This window comes from Schistocerca americana, chromosome 1, assembly GCF_021461395.2.
Source record: "Schistocerca americana isolate TAMUIC-IGC-003095 chromosome 1, iqSchAmer2.1, whole genome shotgun sequence".
Taxonomy (NCBI): Eukaryota; Metazoa; Arthropoda; class Insecta; order Orthoptera; family Acrididae; genus Schistocerca; species Schistocerca americana.
The window spans coordinates 441,514,259-441,532,598 of record NC_060119.1 but is presented as its reverse complement, the minus strand read 5'-3'; positions in this window follow the sequence as shown (position 1 = coordinate 441,532,598).

The window sequence follows — 18,340 nt, the reverse complement described above, 5'->3', positions numbered from 1 at the left end:
TGCGATCCATTGTGGACCAACAACAATGCAACAGTTGTCAACCATGCTGTTGGAGGCGTGGAATGTCCTACCACAAGAACTCACCAACCTTGTAGCTAGCCAGCATGTGAGCATGTTGGAGAGCTTTCATTGCTGTCTGTGGTGATCAGAGACCCTATTAAAAACTATGTCCTCCTTTTGTAATGTCCAGAGGGCCACTGAAAATCATGGTGACTTTAATATAATGATTGTCATTTAGTAAAAGTGCCATTTCTATACTGTGCTGAAACAGTTCTTTCTATGTACAGCTAAAGTTTCATGGAGCTATGTTACTTGGCAGTGATACAGCGCATGAAAGTAACTTTCATCCTTAAGTATTGCACAGCAGTGTAATAATATTCATCTAACAACTAACAGAAAAGTCCAAGAACATCAACTAATGTCAAGAGCTTATTGAGAAGATAGTTATGCTGCTCTGTAGCAATCAAAAATACGTACAGAGTCTGTAATACTTAAAGATGCGCTTATTTTTAAGTTATGTTGGTGAATTCTGCCATGAGCAAATAAAGGCGGCTGGTTACTTCAGGGATAGAGCGATATGTGCTGCGGTCACTGTGAGCCTACAGGCTGTGAGAGTAAATATCTGTTATTAATCAACTAATCATCACTCACATGGGCAGCACAACATCATTTCATCAGGCAATTACAATGTCACAACTTTGGGGCCATTGAGGGCGAAGGAATATGGAACCGAGAACAGTCAACACAAAGTATTAAGAATGATGCCAACTTGTGATCATTAGGACCTAGGGACCAGTCAGAACATACTAATTTTAGGTGGACTAACAAATGAAGAGTGGAAACAGAAAATGTTCAGGGTCCAGTTTTTTTTTCCCTCTTCCGCAAAACGAATTTTCAGTGCTACAATATTGTCGATACTTTGTAGCGTGTCCCTAGACTTGTTCCAGTGGGAATCTGTAGGGGAAATATTTCAAGCATTCATTGATGGGGCATGGTCTTTCTGACAAGCAGTGCTTCCTAATGGAGTTCCAAGCCATGGTCTCTCCCTTTTAGCATGGGATGGTGTGAAGAGAGAATAAATAAGTTTTTGGTGACTAGGCACAGATGTGGGAGCTGCGACAGAAATTTTGCAGTAATAGAGACTTGAAAAAAGGGTAAGCAAGGCCTTTTTCTGCAAGTTTTATGCAAGATTGTTGAGTCAGCTAAAGTTATGAACCTATTCCATTTAATTCCAATACATACAAGCTGACTTCTTTGATTTTAAAGAGCCTGCTGAAACATTATTGTCAGTGCATATTTCCAAATGCAATATGATCAGACTCACACATTCTACACACCAACATGAATAGTCATTTTGTTGCCACTTCCCCCAATGATTTTAGAAATTGTGATAGAATGTTTTCTATCCCTTCTGCCTTATTTGATCTTAAGTCCTCCAAAGCTCTTTTAAATTCTGATTCTAATACTGGATCCCCTATCTCTTCTAAATCGACTCCTGTTTCTTCTCTATCTCGGACGTTCCATGCGCTTTTCGGGGATGATGCTGTAGCATACAGAGAAGTTGCAGCATTAGAAAATTGCAGCAAATGCAGGAAGATCTGCAGTGGATGGGTACTTGGTGCAGGGAGTGGCAACTGACCCTTAACATAGACAAATGTAGTGTATTGCAAATACATAGAAAGAAGGATCCTTTATTGTATTATTACTTGATAGTGGGACAAACACTGGTAGCAGTTACTTCTGTAAAATATCTGGGAGTATGCGTACAGAATGATTTGAAGTGGAATGATCATATAAAATTAATTGTTGGTAAGGCGGGTGCCAGGTTGAGATTCATTGGGAGAGTCCTTAGAAAATGTAGTCCATCAACAAAGGAGGTGGCTTACAAAACACTCGTTCAGCCTATACTTGAGTATTGCTCATCAGTGTGGGATCTGTACCAGGTCGGGTTGACAGAGGAGATGGAGAAGATCCAAAGAAGAGCGGTGGGTTTGGTCACAGGGTTATTTGGTAAGCGTGACAACATTACGGAGATGTTTAGTAAACTCAAGTGGCAGACTCTTCAAGAGAGGCACTCTGCATCACAGTGTAGCTTGCTGTCCAGGTTTCAAGAGGGTGCGTTTCTGGATGAGGTATCGAATATATTGCTTCCCCCTACTTACACCTCCCGAGGAGGTCACGAGTGTAAAATTAGAGAGATTCGAGTGAGGCTTTCCGGCAGTCATTCTTCCCACGAACCATATGCAAGTGGAACAGGAAAGGAAGATAATGACAGTGGCACGTAAAGTGCCCTCCGCCACGCACCGTTGGGGGGCTTGCAGAGTATAAATGTAGATGTAGATCAGACAAGTCATCCCCTCATAGAGCCTTTAAATGTATTCTTTCCACCTATCTGCTCTCTCCTCTGCATTTAACAGTGGAATTCCTGTTGCACTTTTAATGTTGTCACCCTTGCTTTTAATGTCACCAAAGTTTGTTTTGATTTTCCTGTATATTGAGTCTGTCCTTCTGACAATCATTTCTTTTTTGATTTTTTCACATTTCTCCTGCAGCCATTTCATCTTAGCTTCCCTGCACTTCCTATTTACGTCATGCCTCAGCGACTTGTATTTCTGTATTCCTGAATTTCCTGGAACGTTTTTGTACTTCATACTTTCATAGATCAGTTGAAGTATTTCTTCTGTTATCCATAATTTCTTCAAAGTTACATGCTTTGTACCTGTGTTTTCCTTCGCAGCTTCTTTTTAGAGATGTCAATTCCTCTTCGACTGTACTGCCTACTGAACTATTCCTTATTGCTGCATCTCTAGCCTTAGAGACCTTCAACTGTATCTCATCATTCCTTAGTACTTCCATATCCCACTTCTTTGTGTATTGATCCTTCCTGACTAATGTCTTAAACTTCAGCCTACTCTTCATCACTACCACATTGTGATCTGAGTCTGTATCTGCTCCTGAGTATGCCTGACAATCCAGTATCTGATTGCCAAATCTCTGTCTGACCATGATGTAATTTAACCGAAATCTTCCCGTATCACCTGGCCTTTTCCAAGGAGAACACAATTAGTCTTTCCCCCCTCTCATTCCTTGTCCCAAGCACATATTCTCCTGTAACCTTTACTTCTACTACTTCCCCTACAACTGCTTCCCAGTCCCCATGACTACTATATTTTCATCCCCCTTTACATACTGTATTACCCTTTCAATATCCTCGTACACTTTCTCTATCTCTTCATCTTCAGCTTGCGACATCAGCATGTATACCTAAACTATTGTTGTCAGTGTTGGTTTGCTGTTGATTCTGACAAGAAAATCCCTCTCACTGAACTATTCACAGTTACACACTCTCTGTCCTACCTTCCTATTCATAACGAATCCTAATCTCGTTGTACCATTTTCTGATGCTGTTGATATTACTCTATATTCATCTGACCAGATATCCTTGTCTTCTTTCCACTTCACTTCACTGACCCATACTATATCAAGATTGAGCCTTTGCATATCCATTTTCAGATTTTCTAGTTTCCCTACCATGTTCAAGCTTCTGATATTCCATGCCCCGACTTGTAGAACGTTATTCTTTCATTGATTAGTCAATCTTTTTCTCACGGTAACCTCCCCCTTGGCAGTCTCCTCCCAGATATTCGAATGGGGGCTATTCTGGACTCTTTTGCCAATGGAGAGATCATTATGACACTTCTTCAATTACAGGCCACATGTCCTGTGGATACATGTTACATATCTTTAATGCAGTGGTTTTCATTGCCTTCTGCATCCTCATGCTGTTGATCATTGCTGATTCTTCCTCCTGAAGGGGCAGTTTCCCACCCCTAAGACAAGAGAGTGCCCTGAACCTCTGTCTGCCCCACTGCCCTCTTTGACAAGGCCATTGGACGAATGAGGGTGGCTTCTTATGCTGGAAGTCTTCGGCTGCCTATGCTGATTATTAATTAAAATTTAATCAGCGGCAGGATTCGAAGCCGGGACAAAAGACGTTTTGATTATGAATCAAAGATGCTACCCCTAGTCAATGGGTGCTACCTGTGTGTAGCTGGACAAAGACGTCTGTTGCCATTAAATCACGCAAACCTTTTGGAATTATTAGATGTAATTTATAGTGCCCAAGGTTATTATTCTCTTTAATGAGTTGACAGGACGTACATGATCTCAACACAGTAATTATCGTCTGACTCATATTCTTGAAATAATAAAATTTTACACATGTGTTTCATACACTTCCTTATTCCAAAATAACCATATCCTTTGTATATGAACCATGATCATATCTTTTGTATATGAACCGTACCAGATCTGTTTCTACCTACGTGGAATACAGTGTCCATCTTGACTGCTCTGACGGTGCTTTCCAAAATAACACATTATTATCCATTCATAATTATTTGACTGGTGTAATGATAGTTCATTGTATACACTAAAGTAAGGATTCTCTTTCACATCTTGTTCTATCCTGAAGGCTAGAGTCCGAACGTTATCGTTCATGTAGCTAAATCCCAAAAAAATACGGCAAAAATCACTCCTGGTCCCTCAGTTCGTTTAACATTACTCAAACCTAATGGTAATCGTAATAAAGCATCAGGAACTATTCTGCGATCTTTTTATATGATATTTTTGTAAAAACACAGCCCAACACGTGAGTCTTTGATGAAGTAACATACTTGGTATCAAAAATGACAATACTTGATGGCCCATCTAGATAATAATCTGTGATCACCATACTAGGTCTGGAATTTTTTAATACTACACATTATTGCCAGAAGTTCTTTTTCTGTGGTTGTGTAAGCATTTTATGCTTTGTTAAACTTATGCTAGCAAAGGCTATTGTTCTGCTTTCCCCCACTTCAGGATTTCAGTCCCCTTGGAATAATTTTGCCACAGTTCTGTACTCTGATAGATCTGTGGCCAGCTTAAATTGCTCATTCATTACAGGACAACTGAGAATAGGGGCATCTACCAGTGCTTTTTTAATATATTTGTAAATGCTTCTGCTGCACTCTCATCCCATGACTACACAGACCATTGCTTTAAAAGATGTAGTAACCACGGCTCGTTCAATACTTGTCCCTGAACATATCAATGCTAGAGTCCCAGTAATCCTAAAAACAAAGGAAATTGTTTTAGATTTTGAGATTCTAGACACTCCTGTGTGGCTCTTATTCTGTGTGGGTCAGCTTTCATGACCGTAACCCCAACTAAATGTCCCAAAAATTTTAATTCCTCCCTTGAATAATGTGATTATATCAATTTTATGGTTATTCCCATTTTATTCAACCTTTTGCAAAGTTTTTGGGAGTAAATGACATTGATCTTCCCAAGTATTTGATACTAGCAAAATGTCATCTACATAAATAATGAGTTCTTGTAACAGATCTTTACCTAATGCTTCATCGAGCACCCTCTGGGAATCGACACTGAACTGTTTAACCCAAATGGTATTATTCTAAATTGGTAAGATTTTTCATCAAATAAAAATGTGGTATATTTTGTAGAGTCATAATGTAGCTTCACTTGCCAATAACCACTGTTAGATCCATGGAGGTGAAATATTTGGCATGGTGGAATTTGGTTAATAATTCCTCTTTAGTAATGGGTCTGTATCTTTTGGTTTCTGTATTTTTATGTAATGTATGAACGTCAAACACCAAATGAACCACTCCTGTAGCCTTTTTCACTATAAGTAACGGATTATTAAGCTTAAATTTCGTTTGATGACTTGGTTATTTATGATTTAGTTGATATCCTTTTGAACTGCTGTTCTCAAACTTATAGGGTATGGTTTACAGAAGAAGGGACTTGAATCCTTTATCTTAAATTTAAAAATAAATAAATGTTGTGTGACTAGGGCCTCCCACCAGGTAGACCGTTCGCCAGGTGCAAGTCTTTCGATTTGACTCCACTTCGGCGACTTGCGCGTCGATGGGGATGAAATTATAATGATTGGGACAACACAACACCCAGTCCCTGAGCAGAGAAAATCTCCGACCCAGCCAGGAATTGAACCCGGGCCCTTAGGCTTGACATTCTGTTGTGCTGACCACTCAGCTACTGGGGGCAGACATTTAAAAAATAATTTCCTATGATGCCTGGTTTGTCAGCAAAAATATTTCTATATTTAGTCAGAATTTTATGTAACTCTTCCTTTTGCTCTGCAGATAACAATGGTGATTCATAAGCTCTCTTAAATATCAGCCTTTCAGTGGTTTTAGTGCATAATTTGCCATTTGCCTTGCGAAAATAACCAAGCAGTCGAAATTAAATGTATTTTTGAGTTTAAGATAAGGGTTGAATTTATCTCAGCAACTGAATTAAATGGCCTCCATTGAAATTACAAAATAACGTCTGGATATCAAAATTTACAACTACTTTATACTTTAACAATCAGTCCACACCAACTAATGTAGATAAATTAATATTCGACACTATAAATAAAGTTTGCCAAAATTCATGTTCTCCTATGGTGATAGGTATTCTCATTTCCTGCTTCAAAGCCTTACCTTTGGTTCCAATAATATTCACTAAATATACTCCTGCAACTGGTAATGTTGAAAATACAGACTTGGTTTTTGTAGTATACACTAGTTCTTGAGAAATTAAAGATACTTCACTATCTGAATCAGTATAAATACCTACTGGTTTCCAAAAAATTGTTCTGATTATTACAGAGTGTATATGAGGACAAGGAAAAAAATTCCTGGGTGAAAACACGCGTTTTCCGTGTTAAGTGACAGTATATTATCCCTTATCAATCCTTTGAATGGTTACGGTTTTATACAAGGGGGTAGAATTTCCCGGCACTTTAGAAAACGAAACTCGTGGGAAAAGGCATGTTTTGGAAATATCTTTGATGTGCAGCAACATGAACGCTGCGTATTTTCGTATTGCGAAAGTATACATTGGAATTCCACCAAACACCGCATGTTACTTTCCGAATCATTGAAATCAAGATTGCGATGCGCGTTTGTAAGCCAGTCATAGATCATGTCACGTGATCTCGCCAGCTGATGGCAGCGGATATTCAGAGCATAGGACACGTGATGTAGTCAGCCAACAGCAACATCACTGTTAAGCGACACAAACACACAAACAGGGAGAGTTAATAGTTTAATCTTCCGTCGGGTGTGGCTGTTCAAATTGATACACCTCGAAGTTTACTGTAAATTATTTGTCAACGAGTGGCAGCACTGATGCCTACTCGCTAGTAGCTAGCCTTTTCCGAACGCTTGTCATTGTTGTGTGCTTCAGTGTCGATACGACTGCTTTGTTGTTGATATATGTGCTGATTGATCAGTTTGATACACTGCGCCCGTTCGTGTTGCATTTCAACAATTCATTTCTTTGGCTATCAGCATAACTTAGTAAGTATCACAATGTTAATATACAATGTGTAATGCACTTATTTTCTTTTTGGACCGTTTAATCGTCAGTTAAGGATATTTGAGTATCAGGTATCAGATTGATACACTGCGCCTTACTGCATTATTTTATAGGAATTTTATCATTTTAGGTGTGATACACTTGATCATGGCAGGCTACAGTAGCACGTACAACCTTCTTGACCCAAATCATGTTGCAGAAATACAAAAAATGTTGTTCGAAGAGGATAATGATGGAAGTTCAAGAGGATTTTGAAGATGAAGTAGACACAGATTGTGATGACGCAGTTGAAGTTCGGCAGGAAGATTCAGAAACAGAGGAGAACGACAGTGAAAACGACGAGGAAGTACTTGAAGAAAGCCAGCATTATTATACTGGAAGGGACAAAGAGACAAAATGGAATGAAGTTCCACCATCGCAGAGAGTGCGTTTCAGGGCCCACAATGTTATTCGAAAGTTACCTGGTCCTATAGGTGCGGCGAAAGCATTGAGAACGCCTTTGGAATGTTGGGATTGCCTCATAGATGACGACATTTTGTCGATTATAGTTCTGTATACCAATCAGTATATTGAGAGCATCGAAGCTTCTTTTCAGCAAGAGAGAGACGTAAAACCTATAGATATTATTGAATTAAAAGCTTTCATTGGTCTTCTGTTTTTGGCTGGTGTTAACAAAAGTAACAGACAAAGCTTAGAAGATCTGTGGGGAAGTGATGGGGATGGAATTGAAAAATTTCGTCTCGTTATGAACATAAAACGTTTCAAATTCATCATGCGGTGCCTTAGATTTGACAATCGTGTGACTCGCGATGAAAGGAGAAAATTAGACAAGATAACAGCGATTCGGGAAATATTTTCTCTGTTTGTACAGAATTGCCAGAAATCCTATACCCTCAGAGAAAACGTTACAGTAGATGAGAAACTTGAAGGATTCCGTGGAGGGTGCAGTTTTCGCCAATAAATACCTAGCAAACCAAACAAATATGGAATTACGATATATGCTCTTGTGGATTCCCCAGTATTTTATCTCTATAATCTGGAAATATACGCTGGGCTGCAGCCAGAAGGATTGTACCACGTTAGCAACAGACCTCCAGATGTTGTTCTGCGACTATTTGAACCAATTTACCAGTCAGATCAAAATGTGACAGCAGACAATTGGTTTACTAGTATTGGTTTGATAGAAGAGCTAAAAAGAAATAATCTTCCTTTTGTTGGGACGATGAAGAAAAACAAGCGTGAGATTCCTCTGGAGTTTGCTACCAGTAAAGGCAGGGCTGTCCATAGTTCACATTTGGCTTCAAGAAAGGCTGTACTCTAGTTTCATACGTTCCTAAAAAGGGGAAGTTTGCATGAAGATAATGCAGTAGACGCTGGCACTGGAGATAAACAGAAGCCATCCATTGTAGCATTTTACAATAGCACCAACGGTGGAGTCGACACTACAGATAAGTTGACCGCTTCATACAATGTAGCAAGAAATGTGTGCCGTTGGCCCATGGTCATATTTTTTGCAATGATCAATATGAGTGGAATCAATTCACAAGTAATTTACTATGGCAACAACGAGAATTTTATCCGAAGAAAAGGATTCCTGGAGCAACTCTCACATGCATTAGTTCTACCTCACTTGGTTCGTAGATGCTTGGACACCTCAGGAATTCACAGAGATCTTCAACTGCGGCTGCAACAATATAGGCCAACGTGTGAAGAAGAAGCAGAAGACACAAGCAGAAACGAAGAACAAGGGACTGGGATCAAGCGGAAAAGGTGTAATACCTGCACAGAAAAAAAAAGACTGACAAAATATTGCAAAATGTGTCAGAAGCCTATCTGTTTGATACACATTCAACCTTCTTGCTCTGAATGCGAAAAAATTCTGCATTTGTTACCACAGTCAAAAAGTGACGATGAAACAAATGAATGAGTTGTAATATCACTGTTGTTCTGCTCCAGTGTCATAATAGCCTTTCTGTAAAGATAATTGTCATTTGTAATGTGTTTTATTAGTGAAATATAATAAAGAAGCAAATGAAAAAGCGACGTTTTTATCATTTGTTTCTAAAGCCCAACGTTGACTATAAGAAATCTGAATGATGAATATTTCTACTGCAGTTGTGCTCGTATGTCATCTTTGTCTTTCTTTAAATATATTTGGCACTTATAATGTGTTTTTGTGAACAGAATTTAATAAATGATCACGTGAATAAACAGTGTGATCAATTTGATACACCGCGCCCGACAGAGGGTTAAATTAATATACATAATGTTGCTACAATAAAAGCAAAGCTTTCACATATAATATTGGTCCCTAAGATTAATAAGCTGCAAGAGAAGCTAAGCTTTCGCATATAATGTTGATTTTTTTTTCCGCGTGTTACACTTAGGATATATCATACAAATGTGCCAGTAAAATTTTTAATAATGACATAAATGTCTGATCTTCAGGGTTCGAAATTCTTCTAAATGGTTCGTCATCAAAGAGTCGATTTTTAAATGAGAATCAAACGCTATGTGATTTAATAAATTCATGGTACATTCTTGCACATAGTTCAACTTATGTAAAAGGATATTTACTGTGAAACCACCATTCGCAATATTTTCCCGCGACCTGTTAGAAACAGGTTCGTTTCAGCAGTTGCCAGAGACCGCAAATAACAGGCTACACCGTGCTTGCGCAGCTATCATGACGTAGGAAGCCCGTATCCACATACGTGTAAAATATTAAAAGATCATACATTATGTCATAAAAGAAACAAGACATCAGAGGATACTCCACGAGCATCGGTATTTCGTGAAACATACTAAAATGTGCACATTTAAAGTGCACATTCGTATGTCCAGATTACCAATGAAGTAGATCTCGAACTGATATTAAGCTTATCAGTGTGGTTATCGGGATGTAAATTATCTTGGAGCACCAGTACTGTATTATATCACGTTTGGTTCTTTATTATGGCAAAATGCCATGTGTGCTAGAAGATGAAAACGTGCACTTTTCAAGTGCAGCGAACAGTTGAAACTAGCCAGTATTATGGAATTAAATATTTCGTTTCAAATACATTGACTGCCTCTGCAGAAAAGTTTATAAAGGTCAAATTTCTTTAGCAAACAGACAAAAATAACTTCATAGGTCCGCAAGGTGATTAATGCTTGACTAGTGGAAATCAAATAAAATCTGAAACTAATGACATATTTTAGCCTTCCGTAATTATGTGAACGCATTTTAATTCACTTGATAGCTCCCGGACACATATCCGTTTTGTTTTCTTTTGACGTGAGAGTAAACTAGGGGGAAACAGCAAAATCACTAAATGTAAACAAGGGCCATGTGGAGACTACCCACTATAACTCTGACTGCTCTGCGCATCAGCCCCGGATCTACGATATTTGCGAACCGGATCAATACTAAAAACATCGAATTTTCAACAATATGTTCATCTTGTAGTGCATATCTTTCTGAAAATTCTGAAACATGAAACGTATGTGTTCGAGGAAATGTTAAGACATATTATTTGGTCTCAAGTGTGCCAAAGTGCAGTGCCCCGCCTTTTCATAAAGCATTATTCAACCGCACGTCACAGTATTTCGCCCGGAGGAATTGAAACGTGTATATTTTGTAATAGATGCCATCAAACTATATTCAGGACAGGGGAAATTTAAACGTCCTGTGGTGCCTCTCCTGCTCCCAGTCGGCCGGTTTGACAACCTGCCCGTCTAAAAAATCTCGCAATTAATAGCGGATGGGATTATTTGTAATCGGGAGAACAAGAACTCTTCAGAAAATTTCCACTCTTTATTGCCTATTAGCTAATAACTTGCTGTTTTGTGGGTTATAAAATTAAATTTAGGATACATAAAACCAACAAAGAAAAGAGACAAAGAAGGAAGTGCACAATTCTTCGCTCCTTAGCTACTAGCATTGTTTTCTCTCTAATCTCTCTACAGTTTTACATGGCGTTCTTTCCTTTCTGCGAAAGAATCTATTACTGTCATCAAAGTTCGTCAAACGTTTTGCTACATGAAAAATCGAAATGTCGTTATCTAGTACTGAAAAAGCTGTTAACACAAATAATACCCAAGACTGGTGTGGATTCCCAACCTGATTACGTCTATTTTGCCACTGTCTGTTACCGGTACATAAAACAAAGTAGGCCTTTCTAATAATGCAGCAATTTTGTAACACACACCGAATAAACGACACTGTTTTGGCACAAATGGCCATTTTATAACACGACAGAATATAATTCACGAAGTACCAATATCAAATGCCTATTAGGCCTACTACAAGCAAAAAGCTTTATGTTAGGAAATAGTTTCTTATTTCATTCATACGCACCAGTTTCTCAAGCATGAGATCGAAAAGTAGCATTACAAAATTTTTATATAAATTTGGAATCGTCTTATTCTTTGATAATTTGTGTAATGTCCCCGTTTGCCGGCCGGAGTGGCCGAGTGGTTCTAAGCGTTACAGTCTGGAACCGCACGACCGCTACGGTCGCAGGTTCGAATCCGGCCTCGGGCATGGATGTGTGTGATGTCCTTAGGTTAGTTAAGTTTAAGTAGTTCTAAGTTCTAGTGGACCGATGGCCTCAGCAGTTAAGTCCCAGCCGGCCAGAGTGGCCGTGCGGTTCTGGGCACTACAGTCTGGAACCGAGCGTCCGCTACAGTCGCAGGTTCGAATCCTGCCTCGGGCATGGATGTGTGTGATGTCCTTAGGTTAGTTAGGTTTAATTAGTTCTAAGTTCTAGGCGACTGATGACCTCAGAAGTTAAGTCGCATAGTGCACAGAGCCAGCCAGTTAAGTCCCATAGTGCTCAGATCCTTTTTTTTTCTTTTGTCGCCGTTTCTTCTCCTTCCTCGTTTTCGACAAACAATCTTGTCATCACCAACTCCGTAGCTATTCCAGCTATTGTCAAAATTTGTTCGCCGATTAACTTCACTAAACCTGCCAGAATCACAGGTTTAGTTATCCCGCGATTATTTTCCGGTTAAGTGCTATTATGTGTTCGTACAACACATTTTCTGTGTTACTTCCAAAATACAACTTAAGCGACTGCTAGCCGGAAACTGCACAACTGGTCCTTACTAGTATAGCGGTCTGGCTAAAAATTTTCTGTCAAAATTTCATTTTCTTGGATGCACCGAGAAGATAATACGCAATCTTTCTCACCTGTTATTCCTGTCAGTCATTTATTTCCATTCTGGTAGTCTGAATCTATAGATTTCGCTAGTAATTATAACAATGCTGATCACTCGCAAACCCAATCGATTACGTAATCAGAAAGCTATTGGCATTCATCCGTTCGGTTTACTCCGCTCAGCTCATATAGCCCAGTCCCCTTTTGTCTGTGGAAAGTTTATATCTAGATGCGACGAGGATTCTACTGACAGACACATCACGCATTCAAAAATCAATTTATGATTCATTCAGAAATAAACTTAAAATGTGTTCAAAAACTAACAGGGAAGCATTTCAAAATCATATGAATAATCGATAGACCAATGTGCGCTGCATGCTAGGCGGTTTGTGAAACAAGTTTTTCTTTTTCTCAAGAATATGAATTTGGCGCCACCTTTTCCGGGTAGCATCTAGCTGCTTCTGCGACTGCTTACACAGCCAACAGCCACATTCCTGTAGCCACGAGTGGGAGAATCTACTGCTCAAACGCGACTCAATTAAGCATGCGCATGAGCCCGCTCGTAACTGCTAAAACCATGGAGGTAAAAATAACCTCCATGGCTAAAACGAAGCTAATGTAAACAGTTGTGACTTCACGCACATCGGAGGCAATTTGTCGTTATGAAGCATTGCATAGTCTTCCTAATGCCTTTGACACATTTTGCTGTTGGCAGACGCTTGGATGAGCAATATGTGTCGTCGTTGCATATGGCGCATTTCCTTTGCAATTGAAGTTATTTTCGTTTTTTTTCTCTCGTTTATGTTTTATTGTTGAAGTGTTATTCTGCAGTAGTGGGATACAGTAATATCCTTTGTTAGAGTATCTGTTTTTACCAGTCAAAATTACAAAAATTTAACTGAAAACTAAAACAATGAAAAATTCCAAGAATTCTAAAAAATTCCCGGGTTTTTCCCTGATCGTATACACCCTGTCTTATTATTTTGTGTTGAATATCCCCCATTTCTCTTTCATCCTCTTCTAATATCCATTCTCTTGTAGGTATCTTATGGGTAAAGGAAACTACCTTTCCTATGTATGAGCCTAACAGCTGTTCATTATGTACTGGACTGTGACCTGTTTCAGAACATTCTCCGTAACTATCATAGGGTAATGTGTTGTTTCCTCTATTCTTCTTTGATTTCCCTGTGTTTTGTTGTTTTCAATACTAGCCCCCAATTTAGGGGCAAACACTAGTGAAGATATATTGGTGTTTTGACACACTTTATTATGTTGAAGGTAGGGAATGTTTTGCCCACTCGTAGATGTATCCTTATTTCTGCTTTTTCTTCATACTTGTTAAAGATTAGTATTTTCTTTCTTAACTTGTTTGGGAATCTTTTATTATCCATGCTATTAGTTCTCCTGATATTCTCTGGCATATGTTAATTGCTTTTAATCCCTCAACAAAAGTTAACAAAACACTTATCATCATCCAACCTCTATACCACACTTCCTTTTGTACTTAATATGGTAATCTTTGTACCAATATTTTGACTAAATGGGACTTCTCTATAGGTTTATCTAAATATTAAGAACAAGTCCTGTGCAATTCTGCATACTTCTTAAAACTTCCCCAAGAGTTATTACAGTATTTTGGGCCTAATAACTCAGCCAATTTCTCTTGTGTGCTAGTAGACCAATATTTTCCCAACATTTTTCCATAAAATCTTCACAAGATAAAAAATCCTCAGGATGAGCAGTCACCCATTCTGCTGCATCATCTATCAAATGGCTCAAGGAAAAATCTCTATTTTTGATATCCTCCCAGGTTTTTGGTAAATATCTAGAAAATTCTCTTGAAAAATATGTGGGGTCAACTTCTCTATCAGGTATGAATTTTGGAAATTGCTTTGATAAATTCATATTACTTCCCAGCTGTAACTCCTCTAATAAATTACTCAATACCCGCTGTTATTTACACCTGCCTTCTTATGGATTTACCGCTTAGCACTCTTAATAGCCTCCCATAGTTTCCTTAGCTCTTTTCACGCTCTTCAGCATCTCCCTTAGAGTATTAGTATTAAGTGATTCTACTTTCTCTTGTACAGTAGAAAATTCATATAATCATTCTTCCAAATTAGATATCATTTCAGCTGTGTTAACTATTTCTCTAAATTCTTTGCATTGTTCTAAAACAGTTACACACTTTTTCACCTCTGAGGCTTGCTCTTTAATCTAGTTGAGCTCTCTAATGGCAATTCTTTGGATTGCTCTTTTATGTCCTCGTGAACTGAATCGCATTGGTTCTTGATCTCAACCCTCCGCTCCTGCGGCAACTGTGTGAAAGTACTTGCAGTGTTAGTTAATTTAGCTACTATTTCCTGTATGATGAGTTTTGTTATGTCTAATTTTAGTTCTTTTATTTTATCTGCCTTGACAGAAAGTTCATTACATTTAAACACCAGTGTCATATTGTTCCATCCTAGTGGCAGACATTTTCTTATTTGTTGATTATACTTTGTCAAATGATTTCTTGAAATTAGAACTCATTTCATCAGACATCTGTTGTAATAAACCTGTAACCATTCTGGAGCCTCTGCAGTCATTTTTCTAGTAGAGGCTGGCACACAAAGCAAAATATTCTCGTAGGTAACCTCTATTATTCTAATAGATGGTTAGTGCACAGTTTTCTTGAACATGATAACACTGCGTCACTGTCTAGATGAAAAGTTTTCAAAGAGTATTTCTGTATTTTCTGAAGAGCACACCTTTTCCGATTAACTGCACGCTCTCGCCGTGTAGCCAATGCAGCGAGTGTACGTGGTGATGATTTGCTCCATCTGGCACAGCCGATGACGAACACAGTGATAGATGGAATTCACTGTGTGGTGTAGCAGCACCCTTGCAGGGTTGCTCAGCTGCTACTGCGTCTCCACAGATTTCAGGATTTGGAATTTTCTTCTCCGAACCCGCCAAAAAATTCTTCTTCTCCAGACCCACGGAGATATTACCCTGTCGTACTTAAAACATTATTTTATTCACTTGTCGGTGTTGTTTACTTGACGCATAACAAGTACGGTTTGTCTTCAGATTTCATGAATTGTTCCGATATCTCCTTTCGCTTTCTTCAGAACGGTTCATTACTTAGTCTTACATCCGTTCACTTGTAGTTTTTGTTTAACCCTTGTGGCTCGTAGAAATGCCTTATCACTCATTGAATTTAAGAATTTGTAAATTTATAATTCTTTATTTTCTTTGTTTTTCTCCAATGCTCCGTGTCCTGTACACTGGGAGTCAAATGAAGAGTTTTTTCTTGTTGATTTAGGATTTTACGTAGCTGCTGGGTCGCTCCTTGTAGTTGACGTTGAGTCAGAATACACTACTGGCCATTAAAATTGCTACACCACGAAGATGACATGCTACAGATGCGAAATTTAACCGTCAGGAAGAAGATGCTGTGATATGCAAATGATTAGCTTTTCAGAGCATTCACACAAAGTTGGCGCCAGTGGGGACACCTACAACGTGCTGACATGAGGAAAGTTTCTCATATACAAATAGCAGTTGAGCGGCGTTGCCTGGTGAAACGTTGTTGTGATGCCTCGTGTAATGAGGAGAAATGCGTACCATCATGTTTCCGACTTTGATAAAGGTCAGATTGTAGCTTATCGCAATTGCGGTTTATCATATCGCGACATTGCTGCTTGTGTTGGTCGAGATCCAATGACTGTTAGCAGATTATTGAATCGGTGGGTTCAGGAGGGTAATACGGAACGACGTGCTGGATCCCAACGGCCTCGTATCACTAGCTGTTGAGATGACAGGGATCTTATCCGCACGGCTGTAATGGATCGTGCAGTCACGTCTCGATCCCTGAGTCAACAGATGGGGACGTTTGCAAGGCAACAACCATCTGCACGAACAGTTCGTCGACGTTTGCAGCAGCATGGACTATCAGCTCGGAGACCACGGCTACAGTTACCCTTGACGCTGCATCACAGGCAGGAGCGCCTGCGATGGTGTACTCAACGATGAACCTGGGTGCACTAATGGCAAAACGTCATTTTTTCAGATGAATGCAGGTTATGTTTACAGCATCATGATGGTTGCATCCGTGTTTGGTGACATCGCGGTGAATGCACATTGGAAGCGTGCATTCGTCATTGCCATACTGGTGTATCACCTTGCGTGATGGTATGGGGTGCCATTGGTTACACATCTCGGTCACCTCTTGTTCGCATTGGCGGCACTTTGAACAGTGGATGTTACATTTCAGATGTGTTACGACCCGTGGCTCTCCGCTTCATTCAATCCCTGTGAAGCCCTACATTTCAGCAGGATAATGCACGACTGCATGTTGCAGGTCCTGTACGAGCCTTTCTGGATTCATAAAATGTTCGACTGCTGCTCTGGCCAGCACATTCTCCAGATCTCTCACCAATTGAAAACGTCTGGTCAATGGTGGCCAAGCAACTGGCTCGTCACAATACGCTAGTCCCTACTCTTGATGAACTGTGGTATCATGTTGCAGTTGCATGGGCAGCTGTACCTGTACACACCATCCAAGCTCTGTTTGACTCAATGCCCAGGCATATCAAGGCCCTTATTATGGCCAGAGGTGGTTGTTCTGAGTACTGATTTCTCAAGATCTATGCACCCAAATTGCGTGAAAATGTAATCACATGTCAGTTCTAGTATAATATATTTGTCTAATGAATACCCGTTTATCATCTGCATTTCTTCTTGGTGTAGCAATTTCAATGGCCAGCAGTGGAGTTAGTGAGCTCTGTCACCTGACATAATATCTGACATATTTACATTTTTTTCCCTCCAAATCCTGTGCCATACCTGATTTTTGTAATCAGTGGCTCTGGAATCCCATGTACAGCCAAGGAAAGACTTGATTTCTTAATGTTCTGCAGCTGTTTTTGGATCAAAAGGAGATAACTTATACTCATATCACGAAAAGGCATGTCCACTGCTTTCCTTTTACAGATATATATGGCCATGACTGGGTGTACAGACCATTGGGGTGACTCGTGAATTAGAGCAGAACATGACTTTTCATACTACATACATCTAACCATGATATCCAGGATTACAATATATTTCATTTGTCACAAAAGAATTTTGTCTTTTGTTTTCATTCTTGGACGTGGCTGTTCCTTGAAAGTCAAGCTACGTAAAAGGCCCCGCCCAGAGCAAGTGAAGCTGCTTACATGTTGTCGTACCTGGTTGCTTTTTCGTATTTCACACCTCCCATTTAACATCTGAACATACAAAAACAAACACCCATGGACAGCATATGTTCTGTGACCTTCTCCTTACTTATTACTTTGCATAAACCTTTTCACTGATGGGAGGTTAAAAACTTACCTTTCTTCCTTCCATGGTCAGAAATGCATTTGAATTTATAATGTGTAAATATGTAGTGAGTGAGATTCAGAACGGGAATAAAGTCACAGTTTTAATTACCAATAAAAGCTACAGAAAAGAAAGGAAGAATAAGTTTTCCATCAGTTAACTATTGCGTCCCTGAGTAAGATGCTGACTACCTTCCTCTTCCGTATGTAATCATACTGCACCTTCTTTTTATGTGTTTCTTCATTAGTACTGATTAAAATCGACTTTGGAGCTGCAAGGTGTTGGAAATATTGTATCCCTTGAGTAAAATGCTGACTGCCTTCCTCTTCATTACATTGTCATACTGCAGCTTCTTACTTGTTTCTTATTTAGTACCAACTAAACAAGACTTTGGAGATGGAAGCTGATAGTCATTAATGGCTTTATTTCCCAGGTACTAACAAGAGAAAGATCTTACTCAA